The sequence below is a fragment of the Saccopteryx leptura genome, chromosome 12 (genome assembly GCF_036850995.1).
Source record: "Saccopteryx leptura isolate mSacLep1 chromosome 12, mSacLep1_pri_phased_curated, whole genome shotgun sequence".
NCBI lineage: Eukaryota > Metazoa > Chordata > Mammalia > Chiroptera > Emballonuridae > Saccopteryx > Saccopteryx leptura.
In genome coordinates, this window is record NC_089514.1 from 46,605,981 (window position 1) to 46,628,790 (window position 22,810).

A 22,810-nucleotide genomic window follows, 5' to 3' on the forward strand; every position below is an offset into this window, starting at 1 on the left:
CGGCTGTATCAGACAAAAGCTCCACAAGCAACCGAGAGGCATTTGGTGAATGAAGTGAGAGTCAAATCAAGTTTAGGTTCACAGCTGGGGGAATATGGCACTGCCTAACCAGGGGATGGGGAGCAGAGGGCTTGGAGATAAGGAATAGAAATCATACACAGACACACAGAGAGATTTAAGGCAGACGCGGGTCAGGCTCAGTTTACTAACCTGGAGCCCCGTTCCAGGGAAGCAGAGAAGACTCTTGTCTCTTCCCACCTTTCCATGGTCCTCTGTCAGTGTCTTCTCAAACCACCTGTACTGATCCAGCCCATTTTCAGATCATATAGTTTTCTTGATAGAAGTAGTCTCAGCTGAGCTTTGATTTTTCAGCATGGATGTCTTAGAATTTTCCTCTTTGAGCCAGACACGGCAACATAAAACTGCCGCTGAGGTCTTTTGTTTTCCCTCCTCTCAAAGATGAAGCATGCAGCACTACTCTCTCTCTCTCTCCTCCCTTCCTCTCTCTCCCTCTCGGCTCTCTCGCTTACACTCACTCCCTCGTTTTCTTTCACCAACCCCCACCAGCAACCTCACGCGATTCCGTTCAGTAGGAGTCATTTACATCTCCAAGCCTCAGAACCCGTGTTCTGTAGCGCCTGTCTCTCACTTTAGGATTTCCTGGGCTAACGGAGGGGGGCAGCTCTAGGTGAAGTCAGGTGACCCCTCTATTAAAAGCCGGTGAGACGGATGGAGTGTGTGAATTTTATTATACACACAGGCACATTTATATTACAAAGCATCGAGGAAAACCTAGCTTCTAGAGATTAGGCATTTTTGCTTTTGCTTTCATAGTCCCCTTTTAGCAATTAAGTGAAGCTGATATAGTTTAATGAAATGTAATTAAACTTTTTAGTGTTAATAGCAAGTCTGTATACTTGCAGAATCATACACCTGAACAATTCTTTTCAACCTGTAAGCATGACTGTTTCTTTTTCTTTTGAGGGTCAAAGAGTCAGTCATTTCACTATTTACACACTTTTCAAACTCCCCTTTCCTTTGACATCTAGTTCAACTTATCTCAAAGTTAAGGACTATCATAACAGATTTTTAAAAAATAATATGAAAGAAAAGATAACTGACAGAAAGCTGGAGCACATAGCATGGATAGACATTAATCGTTTTCTATTGCAGAACTAGATTCAATAAAGAGTAATTTTTGCCTCTTAGGCAAATAACTTTCCCCTTCTCTGCTTCAGTGTCTGTGTCTTAAAATAAAACATAAATGTCATAAATGTTCCATCCTCCCCCCGCCAGCAAAGCAAACCTGTCAGAGAAGATGTCAAGGTAGAGATGCCACTCAGGCTCCAGGTACAGAAGCAACTGGAAAAACTTGTGTTGACCTTGTATAGTGTTGAAAAAAATTTCACCTCCACCCTAAACAGTGAATTTGTTACCATTTTGTTTCCTGCTCCAAATTTTTTGATACCTAGTGGGGAGCATCTCCTTTATCTCTACTATTAAATAGGAACAATATACATTCTGCTCTTAGAAATACTGCAAAGAAAAAGGAGATAATCCCCATAAAGTGCTTGAAGAACTCAAGATAAAAATACTTTATAAAGCTAAACGATAGGTAATTAGGAGGAGGATCAATAGGTTTGGTGAGAACAAATATCAAAAGAGGAATCTCTTAGCCTTTGGTGTTACATGCATGGATTCTTAATTTCAAGAGCATGATGAGACTGGTGCGTCAGCGGAAGAGGAGGGAGGGGGCTGACACAGAGTCGCACCCCTCCAAAGATAAAGTCTCAGTCTTACACAAATGGGCTCGCACTCTCCCGAGAGTGATGCAGGAGAGCCCTGCATTGCTGCTGGGCCGGGCACTCCAGCTAACACACCCAGCCCCGCCATAAACACTGCTCAGGTAGATGGAAAACGAGTAACAGCTATTTACTCTTCTTGCTTGTGTTGTGTTTTAAAAGCTTTACCTTACATGAAAAAGATTCTATTTAGGCTTTTAAAAGAAATTATATGCTAACTGGCTGAAAATTTAGCTTCAATGTGTGCTACAAAAACTGGCACCAAAACATTGGACAATAAAAAAAAAAATCTTCCCATAAAAAAGGAAGTTGGCACAGGCCAATTTAAGGAAACCTAGTTTTGTAGGATAAAAACAGAGGAATTCACTTGCTAGTCTCTTACAGGCAAACTAGCTCCTTTTTCACTTTTCTTTCCTCCATCTAATATGGAGTGTCTTCATTTTGAATTTACCCAGTTTTTTCCTCCACTTCACCCTTTGGTCTTTCTTTTTGTTGGCCATGATATCACTTTCCTTGAAAGTGTGAAGTGTTGGCAATGAGAGAGAGTGAGGAAGAGCTAAGTCCAGTGCATGGCAACTCTGAAGCTCCACCTTACTCTAACAAGGAGGCATGAACATGAAATCTGGACTGCATTTATTTTATTATTAAAATCAAAGCATCCTGATTTAAGCAGACTTCTTAAAGATGAAAATAAATAAGTAAAAATGTTATAATAAAGTAATGAGTGTCTTTTTATTTATTTATTTATTTATTTTTGTATTTTGCTTAAGTTGGAAACGGGGAGGCAGTCAGACAGACTCCCGCATGTGCCCGACCGGGATCCACCTGGCATGCCCACCAGGGGGCGATGCTCTGCCCATCTGGGGCGTTGCTCTGCCACAATCAGAGCCATTCTAGTGCCTGAGGCAGAGGCCACAGTGCCCGGGCCAACTTTGCTCCAATTGAGCCCCGGCTGCGGGAGGGGAAGAGAGAGACAGAGGAAGGAGAGGGGGAGGGGTGGAGAAGCAGATGGGCGCTTCTCCTGTGTGCCCTGGCCGGCAATTGAACCCGGGACTCCTGCACATCAGGCCGATGCTCTACCACTGAGCCAACCGGCCAGGGCCTTAGTAATGAGTGTCTTGGTTACTCAAAGAACAAACTAAAGTACTGACAGAAAGTACAATAAATCTTTACTCGTGCATTCATTTATTCAACCATGTTCACTGAATGTTTCCTTTCTGCTAAGCGCTATTTCAAGCATGGAAGGGTACAAGATAAATAAAACAGAGTCTGGACCCTTTAAGAAATTGAAAATATATGCCACTGACATACAATAGATGTTAATACAAAATACTATGGAAGGTCAAGATAAGGGAGGAAATTTCTCCTTATTGGGATGCAGATGGTTAAAGTAGAATTGGTGACATTTGAAATGAGCATTTAAGAATGCGTTTTCTAGGTAAGAAAGTAAAGGCAGAGATTTCAGGCTAAGAGACACAAAAAGCATGAACAAACAGAGACCTGTGTTCAATTTGGTGTAACTGGAACACAGGGAGCTTAGAGAAGAGTGGTTTGAAATGTAGATCAGAACAGGCCGTGAATTGTCTTGAATGCTCTACCTAAGTATTTGGGTTAATCCTGATATGCAGTGGCAAATTATTTAAGGTTCCTTGGCTACTAAATTATTTGTTTTATAAAGATTGTTTTGGCAGCAATGCACACAGCGAATTACAGCAGTGTTTCCCAAACTTCCCTAATAAGAATGGCCTGCAAGTGATATATAGTAAATGCATAGAGTCCTGGGTTTCACTCCAAATCTAGAGAAGAAGGCCAGGAATCTCTATTTTTAAAAAATGTCCCAGGAGATTAGACATAGAAGGGTAGTTACACAAAGAGTCAATATACTCAGGATTATTATTAAGACAAATGATGTTTTACACTAAAATAAGCGACTTCTAATACATAAAGGTTGAGAATACTTACGAGAATAAAATATTATGAATGAGCTTATGTTGTGCCATGAAATAAAAATTACATATAATAATCTAGGCCACCTCATTTCTATTTTGTCTCATGTGAAACCTTCTGCCCTGTCAGGCTACACTCATTTACTCCCTCCCACTCACCTCAGGTCCTTCACACATCTGTCTGTGCCTTTGACATCCCTTCCTGGAACCAGCTGCCCCTTCCTTCCTTCCTTCATCTCCAGTGTATCCACACTTCATGGACTCCCTGCTAACATCATGCACACGAATTTACCCCTTCTCTAGTGTGGTTCACACTTAAGATATATTGATATTACAACCACAGCCCTAAGAATAACAATGCTAATTTAAAACACTCACATAAATGTGCTTTTTAAATTCTCACAATAACTTTACAAAGGTACTATTGCTACCACTTAACCAATGAAGAAATTGAAGTCTGGAGACGTTAAATAATTCACCAAAAGTCAGAAAACTAATAAATGGCAGTTTCTGGATTTAGATCCAAGTCAGTATGTGCTGTATAGTTTATATATCATATTTTATTTTCTGATTATCTAGAATACAATATTTAGTAGTTGAATATCTTAGTATATTATTTTATTACTGTTTTGCTTTCGATTTTTGCATACTGGTTAAAGGCTTAATTTTAGGAGTTGGACTCTAGCTTTGGGTTTAAAGCCTCTCTCTGTCACTTTCAAGCTGTGTGACCAGGGCAAGTCCTTCAACCTCTCTGTGACTCAGTTTCCTGACCCATCTCATCATTTTATCTTGAGAATCTATGTTATATATTAACTGCAATTTCTAGAACACTTAGGTACTCAATAAATGTTGACTTGTATTTTTTAATTTTCATTATTGTTGTTGTTGTTATTAACGAGTGGGAAGCAAATATTCTGTGTATCCCCATCAGTTTTCTATCTCATCCAGAGATATTTAGGGGTAAAAAGCACCATTACTCTGCATACCATCAAATGTAATTTAGGTGGCTTTCATTCCAGTTTACAGAGCTAAAACTGATTTATTCAAATTAGGGAGTTGCACCAACTACTATTCAACTCTCATGAACTCCATCTAACGCTTTATAGGTCTGTAATGTATGGTCTCTTGAGACATTTCTGATAGCTGCCTGGCAAGCAGAAAGTAGAAATCATACATTTTTTTTCAAAGCCAGCACTTGTATTTTAGCAATAAACTAAATATCCATTCTTCTTAAAAATCAATTATACCTCCTATATGTATAAATTGCTGTCCTTTCTTGTAAGTAAATACTTCCAATATTTCTATGGATCAGTTCTTTAAATTCTGAGATTTGCATTTTTAAAATTTTCTTTAACTATGCAATGTACTTGTCAGATAAGTGCATATCAAGAGTAGATAGGATATTGTACTTAAATGAAATCCAAACCAAATAAATCAAACTTATCTGATCGTGGAAAAAAATTCTGAATGAAAATTATAGTTATTACATTTACAAACTCAGACAATCATACCTTGAGAAAATTCTCTTCTTTTTTCAATTACATAAATTGTTGCTCCTAAAGGAAAAAATCCTGCTTTGGATGGTTCGTGAATGTAGACTAAATGATTGGTGTATTACTTGGTTGCCATTGGGAGTGCATATAGATTACTTTGGGGGTTGGAAATGTAGTTATTGTTTGCAGAGCCTGGATCTCTGGCTCGTAGGCTACATGCCAATTTCCATTTAAAAAAATAAGAAAAGCAAGTCATCTTTTTTAATTGTTTATGCCAAATTAGTGCATTTTTAGTCACTGTCAAAAGTATCCTGCTCTACTTAAAGATGGTTACTACATGTATGGGTATGCATGCATAATTATCATAGGTAGTAGTTAAAAGTATGATTATCCCATTCTAAGAGAAGAAAAGCAAAAAGAAAATTCCTGCTTTGGGTTTTTTTTAGTCTTGACTAACCAGCCGAAGCAGATGCCTTAGGAATAGCCTTTAAATATACATGATGTCAAAGACACGAGATTTGGCAACCTGACTTCACCACTTATTGGCTGTGTGGTACTAGACAAGTTGTTCATCTGCAAAACAGTGATGCTGTCTGTTGCATGGAATTCTCAGGCAATAAATGAAATAATGCATATGAGCGCTAAGCACAGTGCCTGGCATACCAGCAGTACCAATCAACACCACCATTATCTTGATATCATCATCATCATCATTATTGTCATCATCATCATCATCATGGCCACCATCACTGTCATAATCATCATCCTTCCCCTACTCATTACTATCACCATTACTCATCATGTACCAGGCACTGCTCTAAATAAGAACACAATAAATAGGAGCTTCCGTTTTTATTATAGCAGTTTCTTTTACTGGTTTTCAACTCATGACAGTGTGTATTCTGAGTCTATTATCCTAATGTAAAACACACTATCATGTTCCAATAGGCCCTAATCAAAACAAAAGCTTAACTACCTTTCAGTAATGCAGTAAAAGTAACGTATTTCCCCTTTCCGAGTCTTTTCATTAACAGGTCTCAGAATCAGTACTTGCACATGGAAGGGCCCTTCTTGATGATTCCTAAGTCCTCTGAAGGTAATCCATCACAGAGGAACCATCCTCAGGAGAATCTGCTTCATACAACTGACCAAAGTGCAAGTAGAAGTGCTTTCTGGATTGAGTGGGCATAAATGAAATCCTGTATTGACAGCTGTCCTGTATGAATCTGCATTTCTGATCTCAGAATTAGTCATCTCACTCTGACTTCTGAAAACCAGGCTGAACTGTGATCTTCCACTTTATCCAGAGGCTCACGATTTTTTATAACCCTTTGTGGATTTCACCTTGTGAACCAAAAACATAGACATAAATGGACCATATATTGTGTCTCCTGCTTTGTAAGACACTCTTTGCTTGGGCCGAGACTAGACAAAATTGTGAAGTGGGTGCAATTTGCTGCCCTACATTCCATTTTCCTTCTTCTGTCCTTTAAATCACTCACTGGCCTTTCTCTATTCCTTTCAGAGTCCTTCCTGATTTTGAGTCTCATCTCATAACAAAACCAAGATTCAATACAGTACACTGTAAATTTGCATGTGTTACCTGAAGTAGGGATACTTCTTGTCTTAGTGACTCAGTTGATTTGTACAATCTCTTAACAGTGAAAACATTCCTTGGAAGTAGAAACTAAAAACAATTTCTAGAAATTTTAAACCATGGCCTAAAATATGTCTGTTTATATAATCTGAACACAACAGAGCTTATTCTTACAATGCCCAATTTCAAATCATGAAGGTAAATGCATAGCGTGGGAGATATATAATCCAATTTGACTAACTTAACATTGGAAAAAAGGATAGTGGATTGGCACCCTGGTCTTGAATCATAACTGCACCATAAATAGATTGTGTAACTCTGGGCAACATGGCTTAAGGTCCTTAAACCTTATTTTCCTCATCTGTAAAATAGAAAATACAATATCTAGAAGCAAATGCAATTATGAAATTGATAACACAGAATCTAACACATAATAAGCTCTTAGGAAATAGGACTTTTCTTCTTGATTTTTCTAAGTAGTCAATCACTTATTAAACAGCTTCTTTTCTTTGCTAGGTCATTTTCATGGGATTCCTGACCTGCCCACATCTCTCTAGTTCACTTGACATTTACATTAGTGTCTTTCAGCCCTAATAGGGTTCACAATACAAGTAAGATGTGCTTTTGCAGAGGATCTGAATTTTAGTCAAATAATCTACTTTTCCAAAAGCACCAGAGCAACTTAATAAAATCAAAATTAAACTAATTTCGATTGAAAAATACAGAGAAGGGAAGGTAATCAAAAAAGAGAGAAAGGAGGAGAGGGAAGAGAGAGAAATAATAATTACATGATCAACCTAGAGGTCAGGTAGATGATACCTTATCATAGGAGAGTAGAGAGTGTTCAGTTAAACTTTATTAAGGATTCAGGAGAACTCATCTTTAATAACTCATTTAATGTCAATGACCTTCTCTTCAAAATAAAGATATTGTAACTATCTGAAGAGCTCATCCAGGTCATAGATTTTGGTTTCATGAGATTAAGAAAAAAAATATTTATAGAGGACCCTTCAATATTAATTTCATTAAGGTTACACTCCTTGTGTGGGCTTCCAATGATTCAACCTGATTCTTTTTTTTTTAAGGTTTTTATTTATTGATATTACAGAGACAGGAGGGGAGGGGAATGAGAAGTATCAATTCATAGTTGCTTCCCTTTATTTGTTTATGGCTTACTTGTTGCTTCTCGTATGTGCCCTGACTGGGTAAGCCCAGGGTTTCAAACTAGTGACCTCAGCGTTCCAGGTCAATGCTCTATCCACTGCATCACCACAGTCCAGGCTCAACCTGATTCTTTGTCAGACACTGCTATTTGCTTTCCCTACATCATCCCATTTAAATCCCATGGTAGTAATACTATCCCCGCTTTAGAGAGAAAGAAGTTTTGGCTCAGTGAGTTTAAGTGGCTGCCAAGATCAAAGAGGCAAGGGGACAGACGAGGATTAATAACAAACACCTTTTAGTACAGAGCCCCCGGTGCTTCTTATTGCGCCATGCTGCCACCCTCTGGGACAGAAATTGAGAATAAAACTATATACAAATCAAACATTCTTTGAACAACTCCACATCAATATTTTAGATAAATGTGAAGAGTATTGCAATAGTCATGGCAATTTGGGAAAGCTAGCCCTGCTATGGCAGAGAGGTGCTGCCTACTGTCTAACAACTGGCTCTGTGAAAACAAAAAACAAACAAATACACTGATTTGTTGCATTTACCAATTTTATAAATATGCTGCTATAACCAATTTTCAGCTGTCAACTCCAAGTTACTGAACTGGAGTTGGGAAGAGATGGACCCAAATGGCTCTCTCCAGCCAGTGATAGCGCCTCTACACAGTGATGTGAGCTAAATGCACTTTGATTTGTTTAAAGAAATAAACAATAACAGGATACTATATCAGTCCAAAGGCTTTTCAAGTAACTCTGACTGCCACGTGTTTCAATTGCCTCTAAAAAGCTTCTCTTCTGTGGCCAATTACGCAGATTACTAGCGTACTTCTTAAAACTTCAAAATATATCTGTCCTTAATTTCAGCAAATAAGAAAAAAGGAAGCCTCCAAACTCCCAATCTTGACCTTTGTTTTTCTTTATTTGGTTCTTATATCAGTTTTAAGTGAAAATCTTTTTAAGATTTCTTATGAGATGGGTGAGGTTTTCAGGGAACACCCTCTCCAGTAAACCAGCAGGTGACAATTGCAGGATTTGTCAGGACTGTCTCAGCAAAAGCCCATTAGGAAAACCTGAACAGAAAGGCAAAAACAAAAATGTCCCATGGTCTTGCATTCCTTATTTCTCATCTTACATGCCATAACTGCTTGATTTCTTCTGAAATAAAAGCAAGGTGCGTGACAAGTTGTAAGAAAATTGCATGCATAATTTACGTGGCACCGTGAGCAAGCAGAGGAGTTGTCATTTGTGTGGACTGCTTCCCAAATGATATTCAGGTAGATTATTTGAGGAATGACTTCTGATTGCTGAGACAATTTACTTTATCTCACTCATTTCCTCTGATTGTAGGAGGCAGTCATAAGAACAGAACAGAAGGTTAAGTGTGAAGAGTATTCTATGTAAGAAAATTTGCACAAATGCTTGAATTATTGCCCACATAAATGGGCAGATAGTTCTGCCCACCTACTAAATAAAGAAAAAGAAAAAAATAACTTTGAAACATCATGGCTATTTAAAGGAAAATGAAATTGAATTGAGGAACAATTCCCCTTTAAAAAATTATGATAAAGGGGAGAAAAAATTTGTTTATTGTTTTGTATAGCACAATATACTTAGATCTGAGGATAACCATAGTAAAAATGCATTAGAAATTAAAATAAGAAATAATTTTTTATAATAGAAGAAATAATGCTTCAGGACAGACGATACTAAAGCAAAGATGTGAACATCAGGGAGAATGTCTTCACTATTAGCATAGTAGGTACCAGAACAGATGGCTGAAAGAAACTGTACATCACACAGTGAAGAATTTTTGCTTTGAAATCTTCAAGAACACAATGTAAATCATCACTTTTTAATTGTTCTTTTTCTTACTAAAGGAAGACTTAATTTAGATAACCCCTTGGAATTTTTTCCTACATGGTTCTTTAAAACTCCACATTGCCCTAAGTTTTAGACAACTTCATAAATGATGAAAAAACCATTACAATAAAAGCATGATTTGATTTCATCAAGAGTTGAGGTCTCTAAATTTTAGATTGTCAATTTAAGAAATAGACTTTATATCTATCTAATTAAGTTAAAAATAGCACCAAATTGAGTCAAACTGAGATTCCTGCAACTCAGGAGTGTATTAGCAATGAGGTGAGGGCTTCTAAAAGGGCAGCAGAGTAAGAGGAGAGGAAAAGGAATGATAAATTCTTGAGGTAGAACAAACAAGTCTTAATAAACAAGTGGATACATGGTCACGTACAAGGGCAATTGGGGGGTAACGGATTCTTAGCTTGGGTCTAGCGGATTTCCCTTCTCACTTTTCCCTGTCCCTGCACACATCACTTGCTCCCCTCGCCCCCACCTTACATCCTACAGTCAGTGAGGAATGGGTTAGTCCATTAATAAAGGGGTAGAGAAGAAATGAGTTTGTTTTTGATCAATTTTGATTTTGGGTAACCTGACAAAAATCTAGTTGGAAATGTTAAAGGGGTCAGATCAGGAAAGGTAAATTTAGGGGTCATACAGGGCCTCAGTGCAGGAAGGGAGTAGGAATCAAAAATAAAAAAGGGAACATTATTATTTTAGGTGTGAGGGAAAGATTTTGAGCCATTAAATAACACTAGAAAGACTGTCAGAAAAGAGCGAGAGAGACAAAGAGAGAGAGAGTGAGAGAGAGAACAATCAACAGTGTTACAGACTGCCTGAGGGACAAGCAGATAAGGTGAGGGAAAGGCTGATGCAGGTGGTATTTACAAGACTTTTTGCAAACGGTGAGAGTACAAAACAGATTGCTCTGAAGAGACATGAAAGAAGAAAAAGCAAAATGCGAGAGGCTTCTAAATCTGATTCTCTCTCAAAAATTTTTTGGGAGTTTTAAAAATACATTTTCTTGCCCTGGCCAAATAGCTTGGTTGGTTAGAGCACTGTCCCTATATGCAAAGATTTTGGGTTCGATCACCAGTCTGGCACATACAGAACAGATTTCTATCTCTCTAAAATAAATAAATAAATATATATATAAATACATTTTCTTAGGTCTTTCTTGGAGATTCTAATTCTGCAAATGAGATTCCTTTTCTCATGTCAGTTCTTGAATTTTGACTATACTCTAACATGACTCTTACTGTATTACATTTTTTCTGTTTTTATTCTCATCTTCCTATTAGTTTGCAAACACATTGAAACTAAAAACTATGTTTTTTATGCTTTTATATCCCACAGAGTACCTAGACAGAAAATAATAGATACTCATTAATACATATAGGTTAATTGGTCATTTTAACACTGCTGTTTAAGATAAAATCACCGAGATGATCAATTAGAATGACTACAGAGACTTATACACATACTTGAATAAAGACTGGAGCATTTTTAATAACAAAACAAAAATTTGATGCTAAAATAAAATCTAAAGTGAGTCTTGAAATGGCCAACAGCAGGAAGGAGCATGTTTTCAGAATGACTCATGACATAAAGCCAAGTCAGGTTTATTTTGGAGGATGTTGATTTGACTTGGAGACGGTTAAACGTGTCACTCTGGTATAGTGTGTGTGCTCAAATGTTGTGAAAGAACATAATTATAGTTGTCCTTTGATAGCCTACTCACTCACAGCGCTATTTTGGAAACAGTAAGTTTTTTTAATTGATTTTTAGTGTTTTGGGAAGGAAGTTCCACTGTATGAGAGTTTTAGAGCTTTGCACCCTATGGATTTTCTCCATTGGAATTCAATCAAATGTAATTGAATTACAATGGGTGAATCTACTAGGTGCCAAGCTCTGGCCCTCAGGTTAAGGAACTCTCTTCTTCAGCATACAGGCCCACAGTGCTCAGTCTTAGGTCTAAAGTTTTCAAGAACAGTGCTGTGTCAATAAACACCTGTGCTCATTAATAAATAAAATATTTTTTGCTGTAGTGAAATCACATTTAACTTTAGGAATTTGAGAAAAACTATATTTCTTTTCTAGCACACAGGATGTGGCCTACTTCTTTTAAATGTCAAGCATAGAGACACAGATTTTATTTAAAGAACATGGAAACACTCCTTTTCCTCTTTGATTGACTCTAAGATAATCTTTGCCGATCAGGGAAAAGAGAAGTTGACTACGTTTCCTGAAAGCTCATACTACTACCATTCTCATATGTATCAAGGAACTTTCAAAGGCATTATCTTATTGTCTCAATTGATCATTATAACTACCCTATCAGGTAGCTAAGGCAAGTATAATAAAACAGTTTTTCCATTAAAAACTGAAACTCAGGTTAAGACTAAGCGTAAACCAAGCTTTTCTTTTATTTTTTCCCTGTATTTTCCTTACCACTAAATAATGCAATAGCTAAGAACTAGTATTTTGCATCTTTCTGAAGGTTCTAGCTAGGCACAGTGCCTGCGTTTAGATAAACAGAGGCCTTTTTCTTCATACTTATATATAAAGTGATGAGAGATAATGTGTCTATATACCTTTACCTACATTTATATGTTTATTAATGTTAAATGTACACAAAAACTCCAACTAACCAAAAGAATAATGAAGTTATCACTCCTAGAGCTTTGTTACAATATACTTTTGAAGCGATCATTAAACTTTGGAAAATCAAGACAAAATGACACTAATTAAAATATTTTAAAATAATATAAAAGTCTACATAAAAAGAATACTGTTAATTTTGTTTTTCTCTTTGTTAATTAATTTAAAAGTAAATAATGTATGCAAGTGTGAGTTTGCAAACAAAATAAAGAATTAATACTTTTATTCTGGAAATCATCTTTATTAGTTGTTTAGACTAAATAGTACAAAATTATATCAGTATTCAATTCTAACTTCTATAAATTTGAAAAAATCCTAAGAGACATTAATGAAAAGAAATGAATTATAAATATTTTAAAAAAACCTATCAAATTGGAAAACTATTAACAAAAGCTTTGCACGATGAATTGTTTGCTTTGCCATCGTGTCAAAAATACTGCCTTTGATACCACTCACTTGTCTTTTCTGGGCATGTATATAGAATTTTGGGGGTTTTTGGTACTCTGTTATTTGTTTTCTTTTTTGAGATTTAAAACTATGTCATTTACTCACATAATTGCTCCTCTCCTGGACATATCTTTACTCCTTGCATTTGAGAAAGCCAGGCTATTTATTCCTCCTCTTTTCTGTCCTGTAAGTTAGTCATCCAACTTATTTGATCTAAGTGTCTATATCTATAAAGTAAAAACTTGGACAAGATGTTCTTTATGATCTATTTCAATTTGGAATTATTATGCAGTTTTAGAAAAAACTTGAAGGGTCCCACAATACACTGAAGGACAAGGACTAAACAATTTCTTTTTCATCCTTTGCAAATTATGCCTGGACACTTCCCTTGTTGATGTTTCATACCCTACACATTGAGAATGTGAGTCAGAGAGGGACCCCAGAGAAATGGTGAAGCAGAGAGACAGTGAGGCAAGTGGAGAGGCACAGAGAGAAAGGTCTACTGGACATTTATGGGTTGCATGTGTATTATATGTGGTAGTTACTTAAGCACTATTATACCCAGAGCCCTCCCAAGAGACTCCTCTCTTTGTTAAAAGCAGCACTAACAGCCCTGGCCAGTTGGCTCAGTGGTAGTGCATTGGCCCGGTGTGTGGAAGTCCCGGGTTGTATTCCTAATCAAGGCGCACAATAGAAGCACCCATCTGCTTCTCCACTCTTCCCCCTCTCCTTTCTCTATCTCTCTTCCCCTCCCTCAGCCAAGGCTCCATTGGAGCCAAATTGGCCAGGGTGCTAAAGATGGCTCCATGGCCTCCGCCTCAGGCAGTAGAATGGCTCCTGTTGCAACAGAGCAACAGCCCAGATGGGCAGAGCATCACCCCCTAGTGGGCATGCCGGGTGGATCCTGGTCGGGTGCATGTGGGAGTCTGTCTTTCTGTGTCCCCCTACTTCCTTCTCACTTAAAAAAATACAAAAAAAACCTCCCAAAACAAACAAACAAAAAAAGCAGCTCTATGCTTCCATGTACTTGGAAAACACTTTGGTCTAATTCATTCCTTCACTCTGTCTTTTACATGACCAATAAACTCCCCTAATATCTCATTTGGATTGTGGCAGTAGCTTAATTGGTCTCCTCATTTCTGTTCTCTTCTTAGCCAGAGCATTGACTTTGTTAAAACATAAATCCAGCCTGACCAGGCGGTGGCGCAGTGAATGGAGCATCGGACTGGGATGCAGAGGACCCAGGTTCCAGACCCTGAGCTTGCCAGCTTGAGTGTGGGCTCATCTGGTTTGAGCAAAGCTCACCAGCTTAGACTCAAGGTCGCTGGCTCCAGCAAGGGGTTACTCGGTCTGCTGAAGGCCCGCAGTCAAGGCACATATGAGAAAGCAATCAATGAACAACTAAGGTGTCGCAACATGCAACAAAAAACTAATGATTGATGCATCTCATCTCTCCGTTCCTGTCTGTCTGTCCCTGTCCCTGTCTGTCTTTCTCTGACTCTCTCTCTGTCTCAAAACAAAAACAAAAACAAATATAAAAAAACCACAACCATAAATCCAATCCTATCAGGTTTTTTTTTTTACCCTAAATACTGCCCATCTCACTCAGAGTAAAAAGCAATACTATAACATGACTTATGAGGCCCCTCACAATTTGCTGGCCATTACCGACACCTTACTCCTTTTTGTTCACTGGGTTCTGGCTACAATGGCCTCTTCATGGTCCTTCTAAAACAGCAGGCCGACTCTACCATGAGATCTTTGTAATTAAGGTTCCCTCTGCTCAGAATGCTCTTCACCTAGATATGGACATCACTAGCTTTCTTATTCTTTTCAGATCTTGGTTCCAAATTTACCTTCTAAAATGAAGCCCTTTAAGACCATCCCACCTAACTTGAATCCCTCATTACCCAACCGCCACACACACACTTCATTTTTTTTTTTACTTTTCTATTTTTTCTTTAGCACTTATTACCTAACACGCTGCTTATTATTACATATTTAAATTATTTATCATTTTCACTATGTGGCTCACTTGAATGTATGGCACCTCACTTAATAAGGCAGGGATCTGGGTCAGGCTTTGTTTACTTCTGAATCTCCAGTGCCTAGAAGCGTGTCTGGCAAGTAATCAGCCCTTGGTAAGCACTGGTTAAATTGAATCAAATTGGATCTACTAACAGGATGGAAATTGGGAACTATGCTTTGCCTTGAAGAGCAGGTCAGTCACTGGCTAAGTGATGAGGAATGTAGAGGCCACTTTTTGTAAAGAGTAGTATAAGCCACTGAGGAATAAAGACTTACTCTGGGGAGTATCACATTCATGTCTTGACTTGCAAATGAGAAGCAGAGTCACAGAGCAGTTAAGGTCACAGTAACAGTTAGCAGAAGAGTCCTCAAACCTTCTTTTTCCAGGACTCATTTTAAAGATGCAAGTCACTTAATATTCAAGTTTAATCAGAATAAAACACAAGTAACACACAAAGAATTTTCTGTTTTACCTCAATGGCTATCAAATTCTCTAGTTAATATTAGCTATAAATAAATTAATATTAGATAATATTTGCTATATAATAATATCTCTTTATTAAGAATTAGTGTTGTAGCCCTGGCCGGTTGGCTCAGCGGTAGAGCGTCGGCCTGGCGTGTAGAAGTCCCGGGTTCGATTCCCGGCCAGGGCACATAGGAGACGCGCCCGTTTGCTTCTCTAACCCCCCCCTCCTCTCTGTCTCTCCCTTCCCCTCCCGCAGCCAAGGCTCCATTGGAGCAAAGATGGCCCGGGCACTGGGGATGGCTCCTTGGCCTCTGCCCCAGGCGCTAGAGTGGCTCTGGTTGCGGCAGAGCGATGCCCCGGAGGGGCAGAGCATCGCCCCCTGATGGGCAGAGCCTTGCCCCTGGTGGGCGTGCCGGGTGGATCCCGCTCGGGCGCATGCGGGAGTCTGTCTGACTGTCTCTCCCCATTTCCAGCTTCAGGAAAAAAAAAAAAAAGAGTGTTGTAGAAACATACAAAACACATTTTAAACTCTCAAATTGCAAAAAGCAATAGTTTTCAAGATAGTGTGAAAAGTGGGTGGAGGTCTAGATGATAAACAAATGGCAGAATGTTGACAATTGACAGCACTGGTGATGTGTAGAGTTTGTTATACTATTCTATTTACTATCCACATGTTTGAAATTTTCTATAATAAAAATTTAAGCACTAAAATAAAATGAAAACAAATTCCAGAGTGTCACTTGGTCTTATTTTCTAGTTTCTTAAAACCTAGTTATAACCAAGTGAGCTATCATTTTCTTCATTCTGTTTCTTCTTTATCTTTGCTTAACTCAGGAATAAAGAAATCATATCCTGCATGTGATGCCAAGATGCAGATGGACCCTGAATGACCCTGATAAGCTGTGCACTGCAGTGGTCACCTTTAAAGAGGTTCTCTATAAAAACAAGTGTTCATATAATTCATGGAATCAAATTACCATGCTTTACTAGAAGAAAAACTGCATATTTCCTCTCCCCACACCCATATAAAGGCAAAATGGTAATAAAAAATGTTTATGTGGTACACTCCTTTTTTATTAAAAAAATTCTCCTCTGTGGCTTATTTATCACCAATATATTCTTATAACCTTACTTATTCTAGAGTTTTAGCTTTTTTTTTTTTTTTTTTTTTGTATATGAGACCAATCAAAATGCAGATTTATCTTTCTTGTAGCTTTCAGGTTACTCCATCCATCATATCCATTTTATATTATTTTATTCCATTCTATTTTACTTTATTTTTATGCCTTCTATTCTTGTTTTAAATTTAGGGCAGTCCAGCTGCATAGCATCTTACAAATTTCCTTAATTTGCCCTTGACTGACCTTCTGTGCAATCTCTTCAGTTCTTCATTTGCATTATGGACACCCATCTTTGCCCATTAAAAGAAAAACACTGAGTATAATTCACCTTAATGTATATGACTCAAAGATGTATACTCCAATTCAGAAGTAAGCTAAGAAAGTGCTACACTTCACACTTTCCTATTCAGGGGTTCCTTTTCCCTTACAGAAGATTCCCACTAATAATGCCATTTAAGTCTTGTTTCCTCTTACTGTTTGAATATAGTCATTGTGTTCTTTAAAATATCCTTGTATGATGTTACTTCCTTGATTAAAGCCCTTCAAGAACTTTTCATCACAGTTGACATAAAATCCAATTCTCTTTCTTCCCAAAGGCCGTGTCAGATGTAGTTTGTCTGTCTCTGCAAACCCCGGTGAGCTCCTTCCTCCTTCTGGGTCACTGTCCAGGCCTCACCGGCCTTCCCTCAGCTTCTAGCCTCCTATCCAGGGTAGGCTCCCCGGTCCTCTGTCTCAGCCCTTTGTCAGTTTCTTCTCAACACTGATAACAGTTGTTTTTATTTATTTTGTTCATTTGTGTTTGTTCACTTTTTTAAAAAAATACTTTCATTATATTATAAACTCCAAAAGGATAAAAACCTCCTATCTGTCTATCATCTTGTTCCTAAGACTTAAGTAGAATAAAAAAACCCTAGGATAATATGGTTATGAGGAACATTAGTTTGAGCTACCTAAGTTTCACAAACATGTATTTGATTTATTCTTTGTTCATCTTGGGGAAACAAATTAAAAAATCATTCAACTTCGGTTAATGGCAGAATCCATTAAATTTGACTTCAATTTTCTAAATAGCCAATAATTTCCTCTTACTGGTACTTGTTTTCTCAGCAAAGGTTTAAAATCCGTGGAAGATGAATGGTATTGACTGTAACCATGATTTCATTACCCTTCAAACATGTGGAACATTCTACTAGACTTATACAGGGACTCTTTTGAGCCCTTTTTTGGTTAGCACATAAAGTCTACCTGGGATCTGTTAAAACATCAAAATAATGAGTTTGGTTGTCATAGTCAGGATATACTTCTTTTAAATAAAAATTTGTTACAAGCAGGTCCCATATGGGAGGCAGAAATAGCCACCCACCTGTTTAATAATTGCAAACATGAAAATATACTTAAGAATATATATTGATGTTTTATTAAAATTTTCATTATTTGATTTAGAGAGAGAGAAAGAGAGGAACATCAATTTGTTTCTGTATGTGCCCTGACTGAGGATCAAGCCAGCAACCTCTGTGCTTCCAGACTATGCTCTAACCAAGCCATTTGGCCAGGGCCAATCAAGTTTTTTCTTTTATATTTATAATTACTATTATTATTTTTTATTTTTGAGAAAGAGAGAGTCAAGGAGTGGGGAAAAAGTGGGAAGCATTAACTCATAGCAGTTGCTTTTTCTATGTGCCTTGACCAGGCAAGCCCAGGGTTTCAAACCAGAAATTCAAACCAGTGACCTCAGCATTTCAGGTTGGCATTTTATCCACTGTGCCACTACAGGTCTATATTGATGATTTAATCTTTTGATACAAATATCGGGGAAGGGATCAATCAACAAATCAATAGATAGATCTACAGATAGCTAATTTAAGAAAATTAGCTTATCCAATAAAATTAGCATAAAATAATATTACTTATCCAATAAAATAAATCAAGTGTATTTTTTCACTTCTGGTAATCTTAGTTCTGGACAGCTTGGGTTTTGTTTGTTTATTTTTTGTCCTTGTGTTTGTTCTGGGGTCACTAAATTAGTCAAATCAATGTTTTTCCATGTGTCTCTGAGTCTCCCTTAAAAGTTAGAAATTCTTTGCTAGAGAGTGAGATGTTTCATAAAAAAAAATGAGTCAAAAATACACACAAGCACAAGAATTGTTGCCTTACTTGGTTATTTGAGACATGATGTAAGACATTACTCCTTTAAAAATACCTGCTCTATTATTTATATATAGCATTAGACTCCCTCCTTTGAGGTTAAGCACTATTGATAAAAAGCAGAGTAACAAAGCACAAAAGATTCATAAATGTTAAAGAAGAACCCTGATGAAGTTTAGTTAATGGGCCACTTTGCTTTCCTAGCTCCGTATCATCATGTTTAATAATAAGACCAACAGCAATGCAAACAAAATCAAGGGTACTAAGTATTTACTACATCAAGTCCTGTGCATGCCGGTATCACAAGGGAAAATTATTATGCCTGTTTTACAAAAAAAAAAAAAAAATTAAGCATCGGGAATAAAGTAACTTATCCAAAGTTCGATATGTAGCTAAGTATTTGAGCTTTGATTCAAATCCAAGACGTCTGACCCCAAACATTATATTCTAGAAATCTATAATACTAAGAGATTAGAAGCACTAACCTCAAAAAATGGGGCAACTTTCTAAACATTAATCAAAAAGCAATACTGGTGTGCTAAGAAAAAATAACAGGCCAGAGTATGATGTTACAATAGAAGTCCCGCGGGAGAGTCCTCCTCAGTAGAAATGTGGGCAAAGGGAGGTAATAGCTCAGACAGAAAGAAATCACAGTAGTAAAAATAAATAAATAAATAAATAAATAAATAAATAAATAAAAACTTTAAAAAGTTTAAATGTACTAATAATCAAAGAGATGCAAGTCAAAATAAGGTAATAATTTTGTTTTGAGAGATATAAATTATTATTCCTTATACTGGAGAAATGGCTTAGGAATCTCCAGTATTGCTAGCAGTACAATTTAGTAAATTTTTCTGTTACACATTTTAAGATTGTGTATGTAAAGCCTAGGATCACATATGCTGTCTTTTGATAGTTTATCTTAATACAATAGTCACAGATGGACATAAAAGTATATAGCAGAATATCATTATAGCACTTTTAATAGCCAACCTTTAGAAACAATCTTGATGTGCACAAAAAAAAAAAAAAAAAAAAAAAAAAAAAAAAAGAGGGCCTGTTAGATTACTGTCATGTGATTCTAAAATGGAAAATTTTGTAGTTATTCAAATTATATTTTAGAATATAAAAAAGTATTCCTATTTTATTTTTAGAATGTTGTATACCAGATTTCACAATGCTCTGCTCTTTATGGACAGATTTCTGCTGAATCCTTTTCTCCTTGTAAAATTCTCTGTTTTCTAAGTTTTCCATAGTGAACATACATTACTAACTCACAAAGTAAACATGCATCTTTTCATTATTGTAATTTAATAAAATGCTTATCACAAACTATCTAAAGTAAAATATGTAATTAGGAACAAGCCTATATTTATTATAATACCTATAACATAACTTTAGTGAAAAATATGAGAAAGTTGAACTAGTTTGGGCTAAGTTTGAATGCAGACATTAGCCCTTGCTGGCTCTGTAACTTTGAGTAGCTTATTTATATTCAATATTGTGACAGCATTACCTCCTTGAGGACTGTATCAGAAATGTTATTTGTCTAACAATGTGTCTAGTTTCCAGCCCTAAAATACTGTGAAAATGCAATTACAATCTATATATTTTATTTGCACAATTTTTTTTTGTGTGTGTGTGACAGAGACAGAGAGAGGGACAGTTAAGGATAGACAGACAGGAAGGGAGAGAGATGAGAAGCATCAATTCTTTGTTGTGGCACCTTAGTTGTTCACTTTCTCATATGTGCCTTGAGTGGGGGGCTACAGCAGACTGAGTAACCCCTTGCTCAAGTCAGCAACCCTGGGCTCAAGCTGGTGAGTCTTCCTCAAACCAGATGAGCCCATGCTCAAGCTGGCGACCTTGGGGTTTTGAACCTGGGTCCTCCATGTCCCAGTCTGATGCTCTATCCACTGTGCCACTGCCTGGTCAGGTTATTTGTACAAATTTGTTTGGATAACATATTACATAATTTTCTACAGTTGCACTTTTTAAGTGTAGGCAAGCTTGATAACAGTGTCACCACTATAGAACTTCATCAAAGGAGAAGAGAAGAGGCAAAGAGCCCCAGACAAAAAAACAACTGTGGAAGAGGCTTGTGGTCACAGAGGGCTGGAGGAACATATTCTATCTACACCCTTAACTGGGAAATTTAAACTCTACATAATAAAGAATGATGAATCCTATTTTAAATCATGGAGTTAGAGGAATTTTTGTTTTTAAAGCCTAATTTAGGATATTCTGACTAAATACATGGTTTGATTTTTAGAAATTTATTAATATAGTTTTACCATGATGATGGGGCAAAGGAGGAAATGTGATCATTTCAATAGATTTAGAAAACTCATTTGATAAATATTCAATATTTGTTGGTTAGTAAAATAAAAAACAAGTTATTTTATTAATTAATGTCATATTTAAATATTACAAAAACATTTCTTAAAATAGAAGTCAAATTATAATTAATTTTGAGTCAGTAAAATGAGCCCAGAAGACCAAGAAATGGAAATAACATAGTTGTTCAGTTGGTAATGGTGTATAAAATATATTTCCTGCCTCAGGAAATATTGCTCATATTCATTAATAGGATCAATGAACACCTTCTGGGGACTCCTGTCTCACACAGGAGTTTGGACTAGATGTGATTTATCTTTTCCCTGCAGTTCTAAATTAGGGCTTTTTAAAATGTGAATTTATTATAACATCTGTGTCCTATAATATAAAAAAATAGATGCTACTTGCAACTAAAAAGCACAAGATATTTGACAATAAAGTATTCTGAAATGTGAGTGGTTTCCAGTTTATAACTTGTGACTACACATCTTATAATCTTTCTTATACTGAGTGATCCTCTTGGTAATGATCAAAAAGTGAAAGTAGAACTAAGGATCAGTGAGGGCTCACACACTCTGGTAAATTCCCCTGGCCACATTCATTACCTGGCTAGTCCCTGGTGATGGCTCAGCTGAGCTGGTTGGTAATTGCATTCAAAGAATTCCATTTAGTCTCAGGAACTCAGCAATGAAGCTCTTAGTGAAATGGTAGAGCAAGAAACACTTAAGAAGAGGAATTACCATAGAAACTACCTTTCACCTCCTCACCCCCACCCTATAATTTACTAGTCAGAGTTTCTTTTGTTTTATTTTTTTAGATTTTTACTTATTCATTTTAGAGAGGAGGTGGAGAGAGAGAGAGAGAGAGAGAGAGAGAGAGAGAGAGAGAGAAGAGAAGGGGGAGGAGCAGGGAGCATCAACTCCCATATGTGCCGTGACCAGGCAAGCCCAGGGTTTTGAACCGGCAACCTCAGCATTCCAGGTTTATGCTTTATCCACTGCCCCACCACAAGTCAGGCATAGTCAGTTTTTTGGTCATAAAATTGTCAATGAAAAAATGAAAGTAGTGAAATATCCATGAAAAAGCTGCTGCTTGTCAGAGATTGACCAAGTAAGAAGATAGTTTCTCAGTCTAAACTTTACTGACCTTATTTCAAGACAGCTTTTCTAGTCCAGTTCATGAAAATGAGAATCTTCTAAAGGAATATTTATATCTTATTTTTTAAATTTTATTTCAGCCTGACCCGTGGCGGCAGACGCAGTGGATGAAGCATTGCTCAGGAACACTCAGGTCACTCAGGCCTGCCCAGCAAGGCACAAACGAGAAGGAACTGCTCCAGTGGCTGCTTTCCGCTCCTCCCCCTTCTCTCTCACTCTTTTCTCTCTCTTCTTTCTAAAATCAATAAAAAAATCTTAAAAGCTTAACCCTTAAAATAATTTGATTATGCATACTTAAGAAATTTTAAGCCTCATATATTTATTACTGTTAATAATCAATTTTTGTGTTCTATGGAAATAATAAGTTTTCCAAGAGTAAAACTCCCACTTAAAACACTGAAACTGTTGGAAATAAAGGGTTGCCTTATCTTGGGTATACATGTAATCAGAGTTAAAGTTGAGGCTTCTTATCTGTATCACACAGCCATAAAAAGCAACCTATCTTGGACAATGACCAACTTAACAATTGTTTTTTCTTTAATGTATTTTAAATAAGGTTTAGAGACTTTAATTTCCATAAA

The 22,810-nt window shown here is 36.9% G+C and overlaps 1 protein-coding gene and 1 non-coding gene across 4 annotated transcripts in view; both read right to left on the reverse strand.

Moving 5' to 3' along the window:
• The window catches only part of MAGI2 (membrane associated guanylate kinase, WW and PDZ domain containing 2), a 1,711,587-nt gene that overhangs the window by 974,170 nt on the left and 714,607 nt on the right, over nt 1-22,810 (reverse strand). Inside the window, exon 1 of one of the 3 annotated variants that reach the window (XM_066354484.1) lies at nt 211-472. The exons of the other annotated variants lie outside the window; for them this stretch is intronic. The gene's annotated coding sequence lies outside the window, so the exon portion shown is untranslated. Of the gene's footprint in view, nt 1-210; nt 473-22,810 lie in introns of those variants that run through there. 3 annotated transcript variants of the gene reach the window in all.
• On the reverse strand, nt 2,829-2,904 carry TRNAI-GAU (transfer RNA isoleucine (anticodon GAU)). The gene has a single exon. It is a non-coding gene; the product is annotated as a tRNA-Ile (tRNA).